The sequence below is a fragment of the Myripristis murdjan genome, chromosome 15 (assembly GCF_902150065.1).
Source record: "Myripristis murdjan chromosome 15, fMyrMur1.1, whole genome shotgun sequence".
Taxonomy (NCBI): Eukaryota; Metazoa; Chordata; class Actinopteri; order Holocentriformes; family Holocentridae; genus Myripristis; species Myripristis murdjan.
Genome location: NC_043994.1, coordinates 16,099,718 through 16,115,211, shown reverse-complemented (window position 1 = coordinate 16,115,211; position 15,494 = coordinate 16,099,718). Strand labels below are relative to the sequence as shown.

General features: G+C 41.4%; 1 protein-coding gene across 6 annotated transcripts in view; it reads left to right on the top strand.

The window, feature by feature from the left end:
- The window catches only part of LOC115372415 (protocadherin-15), a 234,862-nt gene that overhangs the window by 25,823 nt on the left and 193,545 nt on the right, over positions 1 to 15,494 (top strand). For 5 of the 6 annotated variants that reach the window (XM_030070300.1, XM_030070295.1, XM_030070297.1 and 2 more), the window contains exon 2: positions 1,855 to 1,906. The gene's annotated coding sequence lies outside the window, so the exon portion shown is untranslated. Of the gene's footprint in view, positions 1 to 1,854; positions 1,907 to 14,015; positions 14,287 to 15,494 lie in introns of those variants that run through there. The other variant, XM_030070296.1, reaches the window with a different exon arrangement.

Here is a 15,494-nt window from a genome sequence, read left to right as displayed (position 1 = left end):
AATATGAGCTAAAATTATGAGTTAAAAAAATCTTGCCGCACACCAACAAAGCTCTAGACTCGCTTGATCAATATATTATTTATTTCTAAATCTTTTGCATGCAAAAAACACGTAGGGCCATATGGTTTTCACGATGCAGAAAACATGGAGGGAATCGCAGAATTTGATGATGAAAGCGCAATCAACTGTAAAACGTGGATTACTGTGGAATTTGCTCCAATGCAATTTAGAAAAATCAGGATTTCCCCCACCATCGTGAGTGTTTTTTGCAGTACTAAAGCTGAAAAAAAAAAAAAAAAAAACTAACTACGCTCAGATAATCTGCGGTGTTTTTGGTGTCATATATGAGCCCACTGCTGCAGCTTCTGTCCTCTGACTGCTGTCTTTGCAGCTGTGTTACACTGAGGGTGGGGCTCAGCCACACACACACACACACACACACACACACACAGTCATGTTGAAGAGGCCCCTGGATGACACCTAAATCATTCAAAAAGAATGAGGAATTCAACACTTACAACTAAATTTAGAGTAGACCAATATCCAAATGACTACTGAGTTAGAGGAACAGCTATTCTGCAAGTTTTACCAAAATGCTGTCTATGTGCGATGACCACCTACAACCAAAATCTCACATCAAAAACTGAGAGAGGCTGAAATCCAGCATGCTGATGCTAGCTATACAGGATGGCAATGACATCAAATGATTGCTTACTACAATACCAAGACTGTAGCTAGGGTTTCATCACTGCAAAACCCTTTCAAGTTTTAGTGCTCCCCATTTGACAAATGCAAATATTGATCCAGTGCCGGGAACAGTCATGCTAAAGTCTCTTCTCTGTATTCACTGCTTCTCACCCACATGTTCATTATAGCATTATCAGTCTAAAATAGGCTATATGAAGAAAATTCAACTTTTAGCAGTGGTCTACACCCTAGGGTAATACATATGGACTTCGCTGGTGCATATTTTTGATAGTAAATATGAGCCTGAGCCATATGAGATTTAAAATGTGTTAAAATCTTAAGCTTAGCCTAGTGTTAAGTGGATAGAAGCAGGTTAGCACCGAGTGTAATGGCCCTTGGTTACTGATCATTATGGCAAATTGTAAGGCTGATGGTCGGTTGCCAACTTCGGCGCAGCTCCACCCTATGTCGCTACGTCCTGACCCCACCTTTCTTTCATGCTCATCTGGAGGTGTCACTGTGGCACTCCGTCTCACCAGTCCCCTTCCATCACAGACTTACACTTACTACTATTTACTACCACTACTTACTTCAATACAGAGAGTCAATTATCGATAGTAGCCTTAAAAACACTAAATAATCACAAAGCACAAGCTGTCCCTTTTAAGTGTTTTTTTTTTTTTTTTAATTAAGATTAATAGAAAAAAAAAATACATAGACATTCATACAAACATTCATGCAATGAGTTGCTTTGGTCTAAAAGTCAAATTTATCAAAGGAAAATCAACCACACCGACTATTCCCAGAAAGATTCTTCTCTATTCTCCAGCCTCTTTCTACCGATAAAACAGCATCCAGCATCTACTGCAGTACATGACCTCCTGAAATAGGTTGCCCCCTCCTTTGCCCAGGATAAATGAAGGTGTTTGTGGGGGAGTTATGCATCATTGGTCAATATATCTAATAGAGAGTGGCAGGAAAGGTGAAAGAAACAAGGAGCATTACTTGTGAAAGTAAGAGGTTATGAACTGGACTCAAAACCACATTTTAGTACATGCTATGAGCTGTGGTATGTGTCAACATTTGTTTGTACTGTATGAAGATTGTATGAAGTGTCTTACAAAACCTGCATATGGATCTGACATTGAGACTCTTTTTGCCTTTTAGGTGTGTGTGACTGAAGGGAGCGATGCGGTGTGATAACAGGAACTCAAGTAAGGTATGTCCTCTGTTCTTACCTTCTGACTAGTTGCCATTTTAATTACATCAATTAGGACTGATACAGTTGGTGCACACTGGCAAAAAAAATATTTCGATTTTCTGTGTGTGTGTGTGTGTGTGTGTGTGTGTGTGTGTCTTTGCGTGAGTGCATGAGTGCACCTTGTATGCTCTATTCAGCAAGTACAGCAGTTTGTGCTGTGATGTTACTCTGGCTGGGTGGACTGGGACATGCCTGAGCCTCACTGAACCAGACAGGAGGGACCAGTGAGCTTTTTAAAGCATTGCTTTGGTGTGTTTTATTGATGGCCCTTTGATGATTCACTCTGACATTTGCTGTTGCTCTGTGTCTTAAGCAAATCTCTAGCCATCGTAATACTGCTTGTCCAGGATCCACTTGGTAAATATTTGAGGTGCCTTGCCCCTTCATTGAGTAAGGTCATTCCAGTGTATCAGTGATCATCAACCTCCTGGATAGTCGCCTTCGGAGGTTGAGCATGTGTTGTTTTGATCAGTGTAAGAATTTCATTGTTGTTACGGGGTTTATTGAGGTATGAAATATATATTGGGCAACATAGACCTCCAGACCTAGAAAGGAATGGCCTATTTACTGAGAGGTGAGGTTGAAGTCATGAATTTTAAACGTTTGGGAAGCTTGAAGCTGAGGACCTTTGAGGTTTGTTTTGGAGTTGCTCTGACCCTCTTATCTGACAAAACCCAAAGCGTCCCCATTCAGCATCACTTTTTATTCTAAGAATTATGGCTTTGCACTTTGTTAATTAAACAGATTGTTCCTGTAAATCAGTGGACAAATATTGGCAAGATACAGATAGCACACTGATAATTTGCTCTCATTGACGGAACATGTGAATATATGCATTTTTCAGAAGTGTAAATAAGGCTTCATATCTTGATGGTTTGGTCTCTTTTGGTCTCTCTCTCTCTCTCTCTCTCTCTCTCTCTCTCTCTCTCTCTCTCTCTCTCTCTCTCTCTCTCTCTCTCTCTTTTATTCTTTTGTTGTGTGAATAGGGAAAATGGCTCTGAATCTAGCTTTTGTCCCCCGCCTCTAAAGGTAATGGGCCCAGTTGCACATACTGCTCATACACACACTTGTACAATATGTTGTATGTACACACACAGACTTGCACAGGCACATACTCGCTGAGTGACAGGTTCAGAGTTTGTGTGAGCGCTGAAGACGGAGTAGGAGGGAGATGGAGATGGAGTGGGATAAATAAGAGGCAGTGATGCAAGAAGTGTGGCTTGTACCACAGCGGAGGGGACAGACGCTGACCAAGGGCTAGGAACAAAAAGGGGAGTGGAGACAGAGCTGACAGGGTTCAAATGGGCACGGTCATAGCTAAAGAGACCATGTGCAGTCAAGCACAGGCGCACGCATCAGGCTGATGTTGTGGTAAGATGTGGAATGGGATCAGAGGTTGGATACATGAGGCAACCTTATATGTAGAACTGAGTAAAACCACAGCTGAGGATGTGCCAGTGGCTTATTTCTGTAGAATGTAAGGATGTAGTTACCATGGCATGACTGTAGCATCCATAAATCCGGAGAAGTAGGTGGAAGTAAGTGATTCGCCATCATTGTGCTAACATCTTACTGCTACACTCACACTCGTTTGAATACAAACCCTCTGGAGGATTTTACACTTTTTTTTAAACTTTACCTTTTTTATATTTTGACAAAAGAATGATGTCCAGGATCTCAAAGAAGAAGGTAAAGAAGAAATCATAAAATGAAACTATTTGTTATGATATTTGTTATGTTTGTTAGAGAACGTCTTACAACTCCAAGCAGGCTACCTTGTGTATTAGGTGATTAAAAATAGTCTTTTTTCACCCAAGGCTGAAACTATGACCATTTTCAAAGGGCAAAACAGTCATTGGATTCACCAATAGGCATTTATGCCACTCAAGGCATTATAGACTTAGATATTTTCAATTTTAGGATACAAAACACAACCTGCCACCATGAAACACCAGACATCACCTCATTCAGTTTATTTACCTGTCCTGTATATGATTATTTACATTATTTACATTTGGAGTGATTAGCACTGTCCTGTAACAGGGTGTCTATCAGAACAGAGGAGAAGGATGAGAGGACCTTTGAGAGGATCCAATCCAGTGCCGTCCTACAGCTTCAGTGTAACACTAACATATTCTCCCTCTCCGCTCAAGCCCAGAATACTGACTAAACAGTAATCAGTGCACGTTTTGCTCTCTCCAGTGTCTCACATCCCTTAATGGGATGTTAAGATCTGCGGCATGTTTCTAGCTGTTGTTTCATTCATCTCCAATTTAATTTGGATGTTTCCAGTAGGCAGAGCATAAACAGCAAGTCTGGTCGTAGAAGCTCTGCTGTCTGACTGCTTGTTTTTAATTTTTTTAATTTCATTTTTTTTCTTTTGCTTTGGCCTTTGTGTTTGGACACTTTGCCATATGGAGGCTTCTGTATGGGAGCAGAGGAAGTGGAGGGTGGTTGGTGGTATACAGAGCACAGAGGGATGAAATTGTCTGAAATAACATTTTTGCGTTTGCTGCTTTACTGTGAAGGTCACCTAACACTTCCCAGTGTATTCCAATCATGCCTGTGCGTACAGTATCTTGGTCCAGCTGTATTCTGTGTTATTTGGGCAGGAACTTATTCACTGTCATCATTACAGCAGCACTGCCACTTAAATTTGAACCATCCAGAAGCTGTGATGGAATGGGGCGGAGAGCTGAAAGTTAATGAAGATGGGAATGGGCAATTTATGTTGAAAAACTAAATGAACAGTTAAATTACTCTTGGTAGAGATTGTGTGTGTCTGTGTTAGAGAGAGAGAGTATGTTTGTGTTGATATTTCACCCGAATTGACCCGCTAACAGTTTCACGGTTTTAAAGAGTTTTGATCTCTTAGGCATTATAATTTTGTTTCCAATTTGTTAACAAGTTAATCACACCTACTCTGTCCTAAAGACTTTAGCACAAAAAATGCAACTTACCAGAATTTGGGATGTATTAATTATAAAGAAAACAGATTTTCTAGCCAGCCTGAAGGAAAAGCAGTATTCTCAGTGCCTGTGTACCAAGTGATGCGTCATTGTGTCTATGGTAAAACGGGGAATTCTGGTGATGCATTTCCTGACAAGTAATGAAATGGAGCCCTGACTGCCAAGCCCAAAACTGTGATTAGGGCCAGATCCTAATGCACTTAATTTGCTGTTCCTCTGTCAGCTGTCTGTCTCTGGCTGTTCTCTGGCTCCAGTGCATTCTGGTTGGAGTGGCTTGGAGCTGTAGAAAATGGGCCCACTCCACCACCTTCAATTCCAATCTCTGTTACGTCAACTCTGAACGCCTGTGTGCCAGCCATTCATAACTGTCTGAAATTATGTATGATACATCTGTGACACACATACATAGGCATGCACACACAAGCACACATGCACACACACAGGCACATATCCTCATGTGCATACACACAAGTGATACTCAGGAAACAGGAGGGAACCGAGCTAAGAAATGAACCTACAGCTGCCACTCAGGGCAGAGTTAGGAATGACAAGAGTGGATTTATAGATGAGGTGTGGCTTTTTGAGAGGTCACAACTATTATGAAGGTGCACAGAACATGTTCCTGAATTAAGTCTAGACAGTACAATGCAAGCTAAGCTAAGCACTTTTGGGTAATTTCCACTCCCTTTTGATTTGTCAGTGGATATTTGACTAGGTTGACTTTGAATATGTACCAGCAGTGATTTGGCAGTGCGGTTTTCCACATATGATCCATACATCATTATGATACACGGCAGTGGGCCGTGACAGACCAATTCAGCAAGATCATGCTTCACAACACAAAAATAGTTTAAATGGGAAAATCTAATAGCTTTATATCTTTTGAGACTTCAGAAGGAAATTATTCTTTGGCATATCTATTGACTGGAGTGTTTTTTTCACCATATGATTTTTTTGTTTCTCTCTCTCTCTCTCTCTCTCTCTCTCTCTCTCTCTCTCTCTCTCTCTCTCTCATCTATCTATCCATCTATCTATCTCTTTCTCTCTCACTCTCTCTCGCTCACTCTCTCTCTCTCTCTGTCTTTATGTATTCTGCTCCTTTTATATCGTAGTCCTATCTCAGTCTTATCTTCAGTTTCATCTAAGTCCCTTATCTCCTGCATCTTATCTGCAGTGCCAGACACAAGGAATGGTAATCCAAAGGAGAGCAAGATAAAGGGATAGCAGGACTCACAGCATTAGTGACAAGAAGAGGGATGGAGAATAAAGAGAGTAACAGAGGAGGGAAAGAGAGATTCAAAGAATTTCTGCAGGTGCTATTAAGCCCTAGTCTGGCAAAGTTACAAGAAAAAAAAAAGTTTTTATGTGTCCATGTCCTTTGATCCATCACTATAAAGAAAATAGATTGCCCCTCAATCCCTCTCTCCATTGCAAAGAAAACTGTAACTGTACTTGTGCCTGATTTGCCTGAGTTTTATTCATTCAAATCATATTTTTATTCCAGACAATATGGACAAAATCAAATATCGCAATATTGTTGACTTAGTACCTCAGTGCTGATATTGTGACAGTTTTGTAGGGATGACTGTTGGTACTTTCATAAGGCATTCGCATGCAAGATTTTGATAAACAGTCATCAGTGATGTTGATATGATGAGCAGAGGTGAGCAATAAACAGCAGAAAATTGCATCCCTTTACTGTAATGCAACATTTACGCCTTATCACAGTATCCAAAATCCAAGATTACACGTAGTCTCATTGTGATGTCAATATAAAATCAATATACAGCCAAGCCCAGCCCAAAAATCACTGTATTTACGCATCAGATTTTACCTTTACTCATATTTCTGCATGGAACTGTGACATCAAAAGCTGCTATTACAAAAGGTTCACTATACATCCATTATACATCCATTAGCTCTATTGTCTATGCTTGATGTTGAAAATGCCACAGTGTATGTTTTAATGTCTTCATTCCATGTGTAGCTATTGATTTGCACATGATGAAAGAACAATGCTGGCTCTGTGTACAAATCGTGATATCGGTTTATGTCTTTGACTTTTAAACCCATTACCTCTGGCAATTAATTGTTCATATTTTGTACAAACTGTGAGTTTTGATGGCTAATATGCACTTGATTCGATGTCCATCCAGTTTAAAAGTTGAACTGATCGCTGCCACCCTGCTTGAGAAGTTAACTGCTCTTCTAAGTGCTAATGGACTCTCCAGAGATCCCCATTGCCCCCTGGTCGTAAAAGTAATAACCTGTGGTAGCTGTCAAAAGAGCCGGCTCCCTAAGGTTGCCAAGGTGCACTCTGAAGAGGAGAAGAAAAGGCAGGGAGGGGGAAAAAACACTGAGGGGGGACATTTTCATTACAGCCTTCAGTGTTGGTCTCTATAGCCGCTGGGACTCCTAGTCACTGATCTGGTGCTGGCTCTCTGGTTCCCATGTGTTCCAATTATCAAACCCCTCTAGCCTCTATGCCTGTGTGATCAGTCCACAGTCATGATGTCTCATGAGTGTCTGCTGTCACACAGCTGCAGGGCAATTTAAAGAAACTATAAGAAAATATATTTAAAAAAAAAAAAAAAATCCAAAAAAGTATTTTATCTCAGTTACATTTCAGGTCATTTGTCACTACTAGAATTTTTTTGCTGAAAAATATCAAGATTTGATGAGTAGTTTTCAGTCATTGGGAACTGACCCAAAATCCCTTTGCATGACTATCCTTACACCTCTCAAAGTTGTACCATCCTAAAAGGCTTTTCACACCAAGGATGGTTTCTCATGCAGAAAGCTCAGACAGCAATAAAATATATATTGACTCAAGGTCCTGTACTACAAATTCTTATACAGTGTCTCAAGCTAGGAAACAGTTTGATTTTGTGCAAAAGTTTGCAATTTTCACCTGTGATGAATAAGACATCCTCAGATTAGCTTTGGATTGCAATTCACATTCTGGGATAGAGTATTTGCCACTTTACTAAGGAGCAGGAAAACACCACACCATGCTGTTTTGAACAAACCAGTCACAGTTATTTTTTAAAACCCACCCCTGTGCTCTCTTAAGCCCCATGGATATCCATGCTAAAGTGGTGAGTCAGCTGCCTTGCTCTGGCCTCAGCCCCCCTTTTTTTTATTTTGTTAGAATAAAAATCCAAGTAGGTTAAGCTATTTTTTTTAATAAAATGAACTCTGGTGGGCTAGTAACCTGTAGGATTCAAAATTTTTCTGATTATCGCTGCTAGTTTTCTCCAGGATGCATTCCATTACATGCTCACCTCGGTCCTTGACACCCCAGTGTTCCACACAATTGGCAGGTTACTGCCACCCTATTATGTATCTCTGGGAATCATTTATATATTTGTAAGCCTAAACTGCTCTCTCTCTCCCTCTCTTACATTCCTTTGCTCCGTCGCTTTCTCTGACCTCTCTCTTTCTCCTCTCTCTCTTCTCTCTCTCTCTTTGCGCTGACTCTCAATATCACACAAGTTGTCAGTGCCAAACTAAGAATGTCCCTTGACACTTATTCGGCTCAGACTCCCCTTCGGCATTTCCATTTGCACAGAGCCAATTTCAATTTTTATATTGGGTCGGGAGGGGGCTAGGGCCTGCGGTAAGACCTAAGCCAAAGCTGAAGACAGAGAAACAAGGGCCATACGCAGATGTGGTGTGTGTGTTGTGTGTGTGTGTGTGTGTGTGTGCCTGCCTGCCTGCCTGCCTGTATGTGTCTGTGTGTTTTCTTGGAAGGGTGGCTACCTCATCCAGGCTTTTTTTAATTCCAGTTTGGGCAATTCTACCATCTAAGCCCATAATTAGTCTCTATGCATTAATGCCTCTCATGATTCACAAATACACATATTAGCTTGTCAAGTGATTTTCAAGGGATTATTTCTTATTTTTAGATAAATCAGTCTAATTGAATCATTGAACATATGCAAGAGGTCATTATCATGTGCCCCATGAAGATTCTGGTAAACCGATTATAGAGGGCACTATGTTCTACGGTTTTGTCAATAGTCCTTTTCATAATCACTATCCTATTATCAAAAATCCGTGTTCAGTTCCACATTAATTTGTATTTAATATGTACACAATATGTTTTGATGTTGCAAGCCAGTGATTTATATCACATATATATATGTGTTTGCATCTATAAACCATTTGCTGTAATTTTTTAGGGTTGTCTCATGACACATTCTAAATAGGATTAAATGTGTTTGCTAGCAGGCAATGCCAATAGGAGATGAATGTAGAATTTAGTTGCACAGTTAGAAATAGCAGGGTATTTGACTACATGGGCTCTAGTGCCATCTGAGCGAGTCGGCTCTGTTCAGCACCGACGGACAAGCGTTCACATGTTTGTGCGGGAAAAGAGTGCATTGCTGCCTTCGTCCTTAACCTCTCCTCTCTGTTGTTCCCACAGTTTGACACTGCTGTACAACCAGCTTTGTTCAAACTCACAAAACATCTTTTAAAATCGAGTGGAGATCACAGTGTCTCTAAGAATACAAAATAGTCCTGTTGAGTTACAGGAAAATGTTTGATAGTGTGATAAACAAGACCTCTATATATGATTATCCCCACCAATGACAGGTTCAATCAAAACAACTCTTTCCTGTGCAGCAGGTGTAATCACAACCTTTCTAGTGATTTCAAGCACGCCTTGCAAGGAAAAAAAATCAGTCTTTTTGTAAGACTATATAACTAATTACAGACAGCTGGCACAACCAAATCAAGCCCTAATTACACTGCTGTGCATTTGAGGATATCAATCTATCAGTCTATGTCTGTCTATCTATCTATCTATCTATTGCAATAGTGGTAGCTTTCATCCTCATACAGAATGCAGTTCTCAAATTGTGCTTATTATAAACATTGGAAAATAAGGCTTCATTTTGCACTTAACAAGTGCTCTTGAATGAACGTAGGGGTGATGCTCCTATGGGAACTACATTATGAAGTCCAATTAACATACAGTACACCCACAAAGTGTACTGGGAAAAGAGGAGAGAGGATGTGTTACTGCACTATGCTGCGCTTGAAAAGCAACGCATCCCCATCATAGACCTACGCTTGATTTTCTTCATACATGGTGTCACATATCCGCACATCTGGAACCCCTTACCTCTCAAGCTGTGCTATGTTGGACGTACACAGGGAGAGACAAAGTGAGAAAAACAGGGAAAGACAGAAAGAGATGAAAATAGTGTGTTTTGCCATTATTATTTGTTTAGGAATTGTTATCAGAATAGCTTTACAACATTTCTTCTCAGAGTCAACCTCTGGAATAACTGATATGCTGCTATTGCTGTTCAGTTGCAGGGCCAATTCGGAGTTCTCAGCTGTTTTGCAGCTTATGTGTTTGGTGTGTGTAGTTGCAGGTGCACATCTGTTTGTGTGGGCGCATGCACGTATGAGTGTGTCCTCCCTGGGGATTGCCTACAGGGAGCTCACAGCAGAGGATTTCAGGACTCAACAGCTGAGTGCACGGGTGCAGTCCAGGCGAAATGACGCTTCAACAAGAGGAATTGTTCAATTTGCGCCAACCGAAAAACAATATTAAAGATGAAGCATGCATTTTGCACCGTCACTGTGTTCTTGCTGTTGATTCCCTCCACCCCCCCCCCCCCCCCCCCCCCCCCCCCCCCCCCCCCCCCCCAACACCCACCACACCACAAGAGCATTGTAGCATCATCAGTGCTGTTTTGATGAGTTTGTTGACAGTATGCTTTAAGCCCTCACCTTAAAGATGCAAGCAATATCAGAGAGAATTTAGAGAGCAGGCATCAGAGGAATTGTGTCATTTTCCACTCATCCAAGTATGGCCACACATCCTAGCAACCAGGCCTCTGAATGATTTATTGTGCGATTGATTCAGGGAGCTCAAAGAGGAGCACACATCGACAGTGAACTAATTCTTAAATCAGAGGGGAGCATCATCGTGCTTAGGGCTGAACGATATGGTAAAAAATCACTTTGCGATTAATTTTACAGATATTGCGATATCAATCACAGTTTCAGTAAGGATGGAAATTTTTGCAATATGTTTTCATTTTCACTGAAAAAGTTATTAAAATGATGATGGTGTGCTTGTGCTGGGGTCTCTACCAAACGAACATGTTTTCTTACATCTGGAAAGTACAATTGTGGCCAGGGATCTCTGTAGGATCATAATACTTATTGACAACAACATTTTGTTGCATTTTACACTTATCAAAAACTGTAGCTCCTGCATTTGGATGTTGCACCCTGGCCATACTTTAGCGATTCAGTCATATTTGATTAATGCTCAGCCCTAATCGTGCTTCCAACTTCCTTTCCCGATCCATGTTGAATGCATTAATGATGGAGATTCACCATGGTGTATAAACTAAGAAATATTCTGTGATAAATACTGATGCAGATGGCATGAAAGACATCTGCAGCATCTTACCCATTTTACCCAAACAGTTTCTCTCCAAATCTGAAAACATCCAATCCCGTTAGAAAACATCATGTCACATTCAAACACGGTTTAATGACCCAAAACAATTTTATGAGTTGGCAAAATTCAATAGTTAAAACAATGCATCTCCACCCCAACAAGAACGAATAAACACTCGCTGTTGAGTGCAGCCACCCGCAAATGTAAGAAAGAAGTCATTTATAGAGAGTAATTAAACCATTACTGTCTGTCACTGTTGGAAGTTCACATCTGCTAGGCAGACCCGCTTTCTGGAGCTTTAATGAAAATGTCTGAAAGCACTTTTTATTACTGCAACATCATTAATAGGAATTATTTTCCTGGCAGATGACTTGCCTGCTTAGTGACTGAACCTCCAGCTGAACACAAACAGGCAATGTGCATCATTCATAAAAGGAGCCCCAGGCTTCCCTGGTTGTACATTATATAAACACAGACATTGATACAACTGTGAGCATTCCCAGAAGAGTACATGGCACCCCAAAGTCAACGTAACTGCTCTTGGTTGAGTATAAGAATACTTTGTGTCTGCATAATTAGTTTTACAGAAAGCAAGCTTTGAAAGCTCTGGTTAAATAATGCATCACTTATCAAATTCAAACCACAGAAACAGAGTTTTTCTGAATTAAGGAAATTATTTCTGCATTCCACCCTACATACAGGCACACATATTGCTGATATTTTTTGTTTCTAGAGGTTCGCTGTTTGAGGAGAGGATGGATTTGACTGGAGTGATAGAATAATGAAGAACAAAAGGTCTGTCGATTGCCAGTTATTATACCTGACTAGTCACTACAGTTATTCTCTCTTATACCTCAATTTCTGTCTCATTTTACTTTCTGTATGTTTCACCTAATGCACACGCAAGCACGCACGCACACACACACACCACACCACACAACAACACACACACAACACACACCCGGATGCATATCATGCCAGTTTGGTGATTTCTCATTACGAGGACTTCAGTGCGGTTGCTCTGGGGAGACTTTACAGTTCGCCCCAATAGCAACATAGCTCTTAATCACCGTTCTCTGTGGAGTGTCTTCCACTCCTGCCTGAACCGGCCCCTCGTTTTCTCTGCAGCAGAGATGAGATGAGAAGGAGAATTAGCACTGTGGCAGGTTCTGATTATAGAGAGAGCTTTCTCACAAAGCCTTCTTCATACCAAAACAAGCTGGGCCAAGTGGAGGTAGTGATGACTTAACCCGGATTAGCTCTCATGCTCAACCAACATCAATGCATACCAATTAGATGGGTATTTTCACACAAATTTAGTTTAGCGTTTCCACAGATGATGGACAGACACAATGAGACCACAATTAGAGCGGTCTTGTGATATAATAAAAGCACAATGTTTCAATCAGATATGTGATCCATGCCTTAAATTACACAAATCACAAATGAAGGAAATAAAATGCATACAAAGATACAAGATAGTTCCCGCCAATGCCTGTCGTGCACACTAGAATACTGCCGACATGATGCACAGGTCAGAGTCTTAAATAGAGAGAATAGTATTTCAAACAGAGAACACATTTACCCACCAACCTCTTCAGCTCTGTTAAGTACACACAGAACAAATTATGCTAATTTTTTTTTGGTGAGGCACATAGATTGCGCAGGGTCGGTTGTAAATTTCCATGGTTAGATGGTTGTGATTTTCCTCTTTTGTATGAAATCGACAGCCACAGCCTACGTGCTTTCAGTGTACATTTTTGGTTTAATTTGACTGTCTGTGGGCGTGCAAGGAGCGTCTGATTTTGCTAAACCTCTTTATGAATACTGGCAAAGTTGAGGTACAGTTACATGCTGGATTCGACACATGGGTTTTATTCGTCTGTTCACAACCCACCAAAATACAGTGACTCTGTTACTCGGGATAGATGCTGCCATGTTGTCAGAAGCACTGAAACTTGACTTCTGTTGATGCTCCTGCGTAGAAGTCACTTATTGAATGTTCCCTCACAGCCCTCTGGACTTATTCAGCACCAGCAGCTAATTAGAGTAAGCTATATTGATGGGAGGCTTTTTGCTGCTGGTTAACAGCTGGAGGGAGGAAAAGGCCAGTGATTGTTGCAAAGTGACAGGTGAATCATAGCTAAATGCCTCCAGTTGTAATATTTCTCAGCTCCACTCCAGTCGGTGCTGACAGACCTGGCTAATGGAGTTAACTCTGAAATAACTGACAACTGACAATAAATAGCTTTTTGGTGACCTTGAGTCAGACACTGCAGCTGCATTGCATTGAGTAAGTGACATTGTGCCAATAATGACTGGAGGTCCACACACAAATAGATTATGGTAGCTGGCCCTTTTTTTTTTTTTTTTTTTTTTTTTTTTTAACTTTAGGGTGGTGTGTTTTTCTCCTTGTTTATCAAATAGACCAGGCTGTGATTTGCCATGTAGTTGTTCAAGTTTACTGGAGCATGCTCAACACAGCCTGCATGTAATCGATTTCCATCAGGGGGAATACCTGAGTTTGGGCCAGGTGCATATCTAGCAGATATGTGGGGGGAGGAGGAGGAGGAGGGGCAGTGAAGCTTTAGCCGACTTCACCTTACTGACCGGTGTAATAAGATTACCTGCTTACACGTCATGACGAAGAGAGAAGGGGGGAGAGATGAGATAGAGAGAGAGACTGACTATCTGTGGTTTGCTCCATACTGGCATAGTTCTGCCTCTCCGTGCGTTTTGCTCGCTTTGGACGTAGCACACCAGCCCTCCGGTGAGGCGATAATTCCCGCTGCCCTCTCTACTGTGGTGGGCTAAAGACGGGGGGCAACCGCGTGCTCATGTGCCCGTGCGAGGATGCTGTAACGACACTGCCAGCCGGTATTTGTGGCTCCCGTGCCCGTCCGAATAGGATTCGTGTTGCAACTTTGGAACCAAACATGGTAAGACATTTCTCATGCTGAGTTGTGGCTTGTCATGACTGATTTAGCGAGTAATTGCGTGTGGGCGTTTGCGCTTACCGCTCGCACAGTCCGGTGAGTGCTGCCAGCGCCTGGTTAAACTTAACTGTTGCTGTGCTGCGCCAAGTGTCAGTGCTAAAGCAGCTTGTTGCGATGCCGGCTTGGCCACCCCATTGTATTTTCACTGTATCATGGAGGTCCCCCGTCGTGAAATAATCATTAGGGTGTTTAAATAATCCACTGGCAAGGCCGAAGCGTGGCATCACCTTCAAACTCTGCCCTGATATCCGCGCCGCTAATCTCTTGAGGGGTGAAGTTTTTAAAACACTGACTGAGCGCATCAGCGTTCACGTTGGATTATCCAAGGATGAGATCCCATTACTGCCAGTGTTTAGCTGTAACTACAGCTGTTGCGTGTGCTACACCACGCAGAAGCGGTTATCTTAAACATTCACCGAGGGATTCACGCCTGCGATGGCTATTACCGAGATTATCATCTTTATTGGTGAAGACATGTTGGCAAAGCTAAGCTCTTGGGTCAACTCATAGGCTGCACTTTTACAGTTGCACTTTTTTTTTTTTTTTTTTTTTTTTTACTGACATGTGCGTTTCTCCTCGTTTGTATCTAATTATGGCATTTTATTCGAGGGTAGATTAGCACCCTGCAACTTTCTGATTTCTGAGATGGCACGATAGACGCCCTGCAGTTTCCCCCTGCGAGTAAGCCGCATAATTGCCTAATTACTCTACAGGAGGCACTGCATGTACCCTTTTCTCACAGGTTAAAGATGGAATTAAAGAAATGTCACACCGTGGTTGTTTACTTTTTTTTTTTTTTACTTTTAGGATTTAGTTACCTTTTTGGATCAAGATTAATCCGCCTATTATTAGAGGTCAAATTTAAACTGATCATGGTCAGTCCCCTGATCAAGTTATTGCTGCAGATTGGAAACACAGCTTTCCTTTAAATAACACAACAGTATAAGTCTACTTGATAAATCAGAATGTAAATTGGCATCACATTCATAACTGCAGACACCAGAAACTACACTTGAACAATGAAGTTTATTCCACATCGTGTCCTTTAACACAGCACATAGCTCCACAGCACAGAACCACATAGAACAAAGAGGGCAGGCTAAGGTCATGGCCCTGTTTGCTACAGTTGGCCCTTCTGTAATTTCTAACTG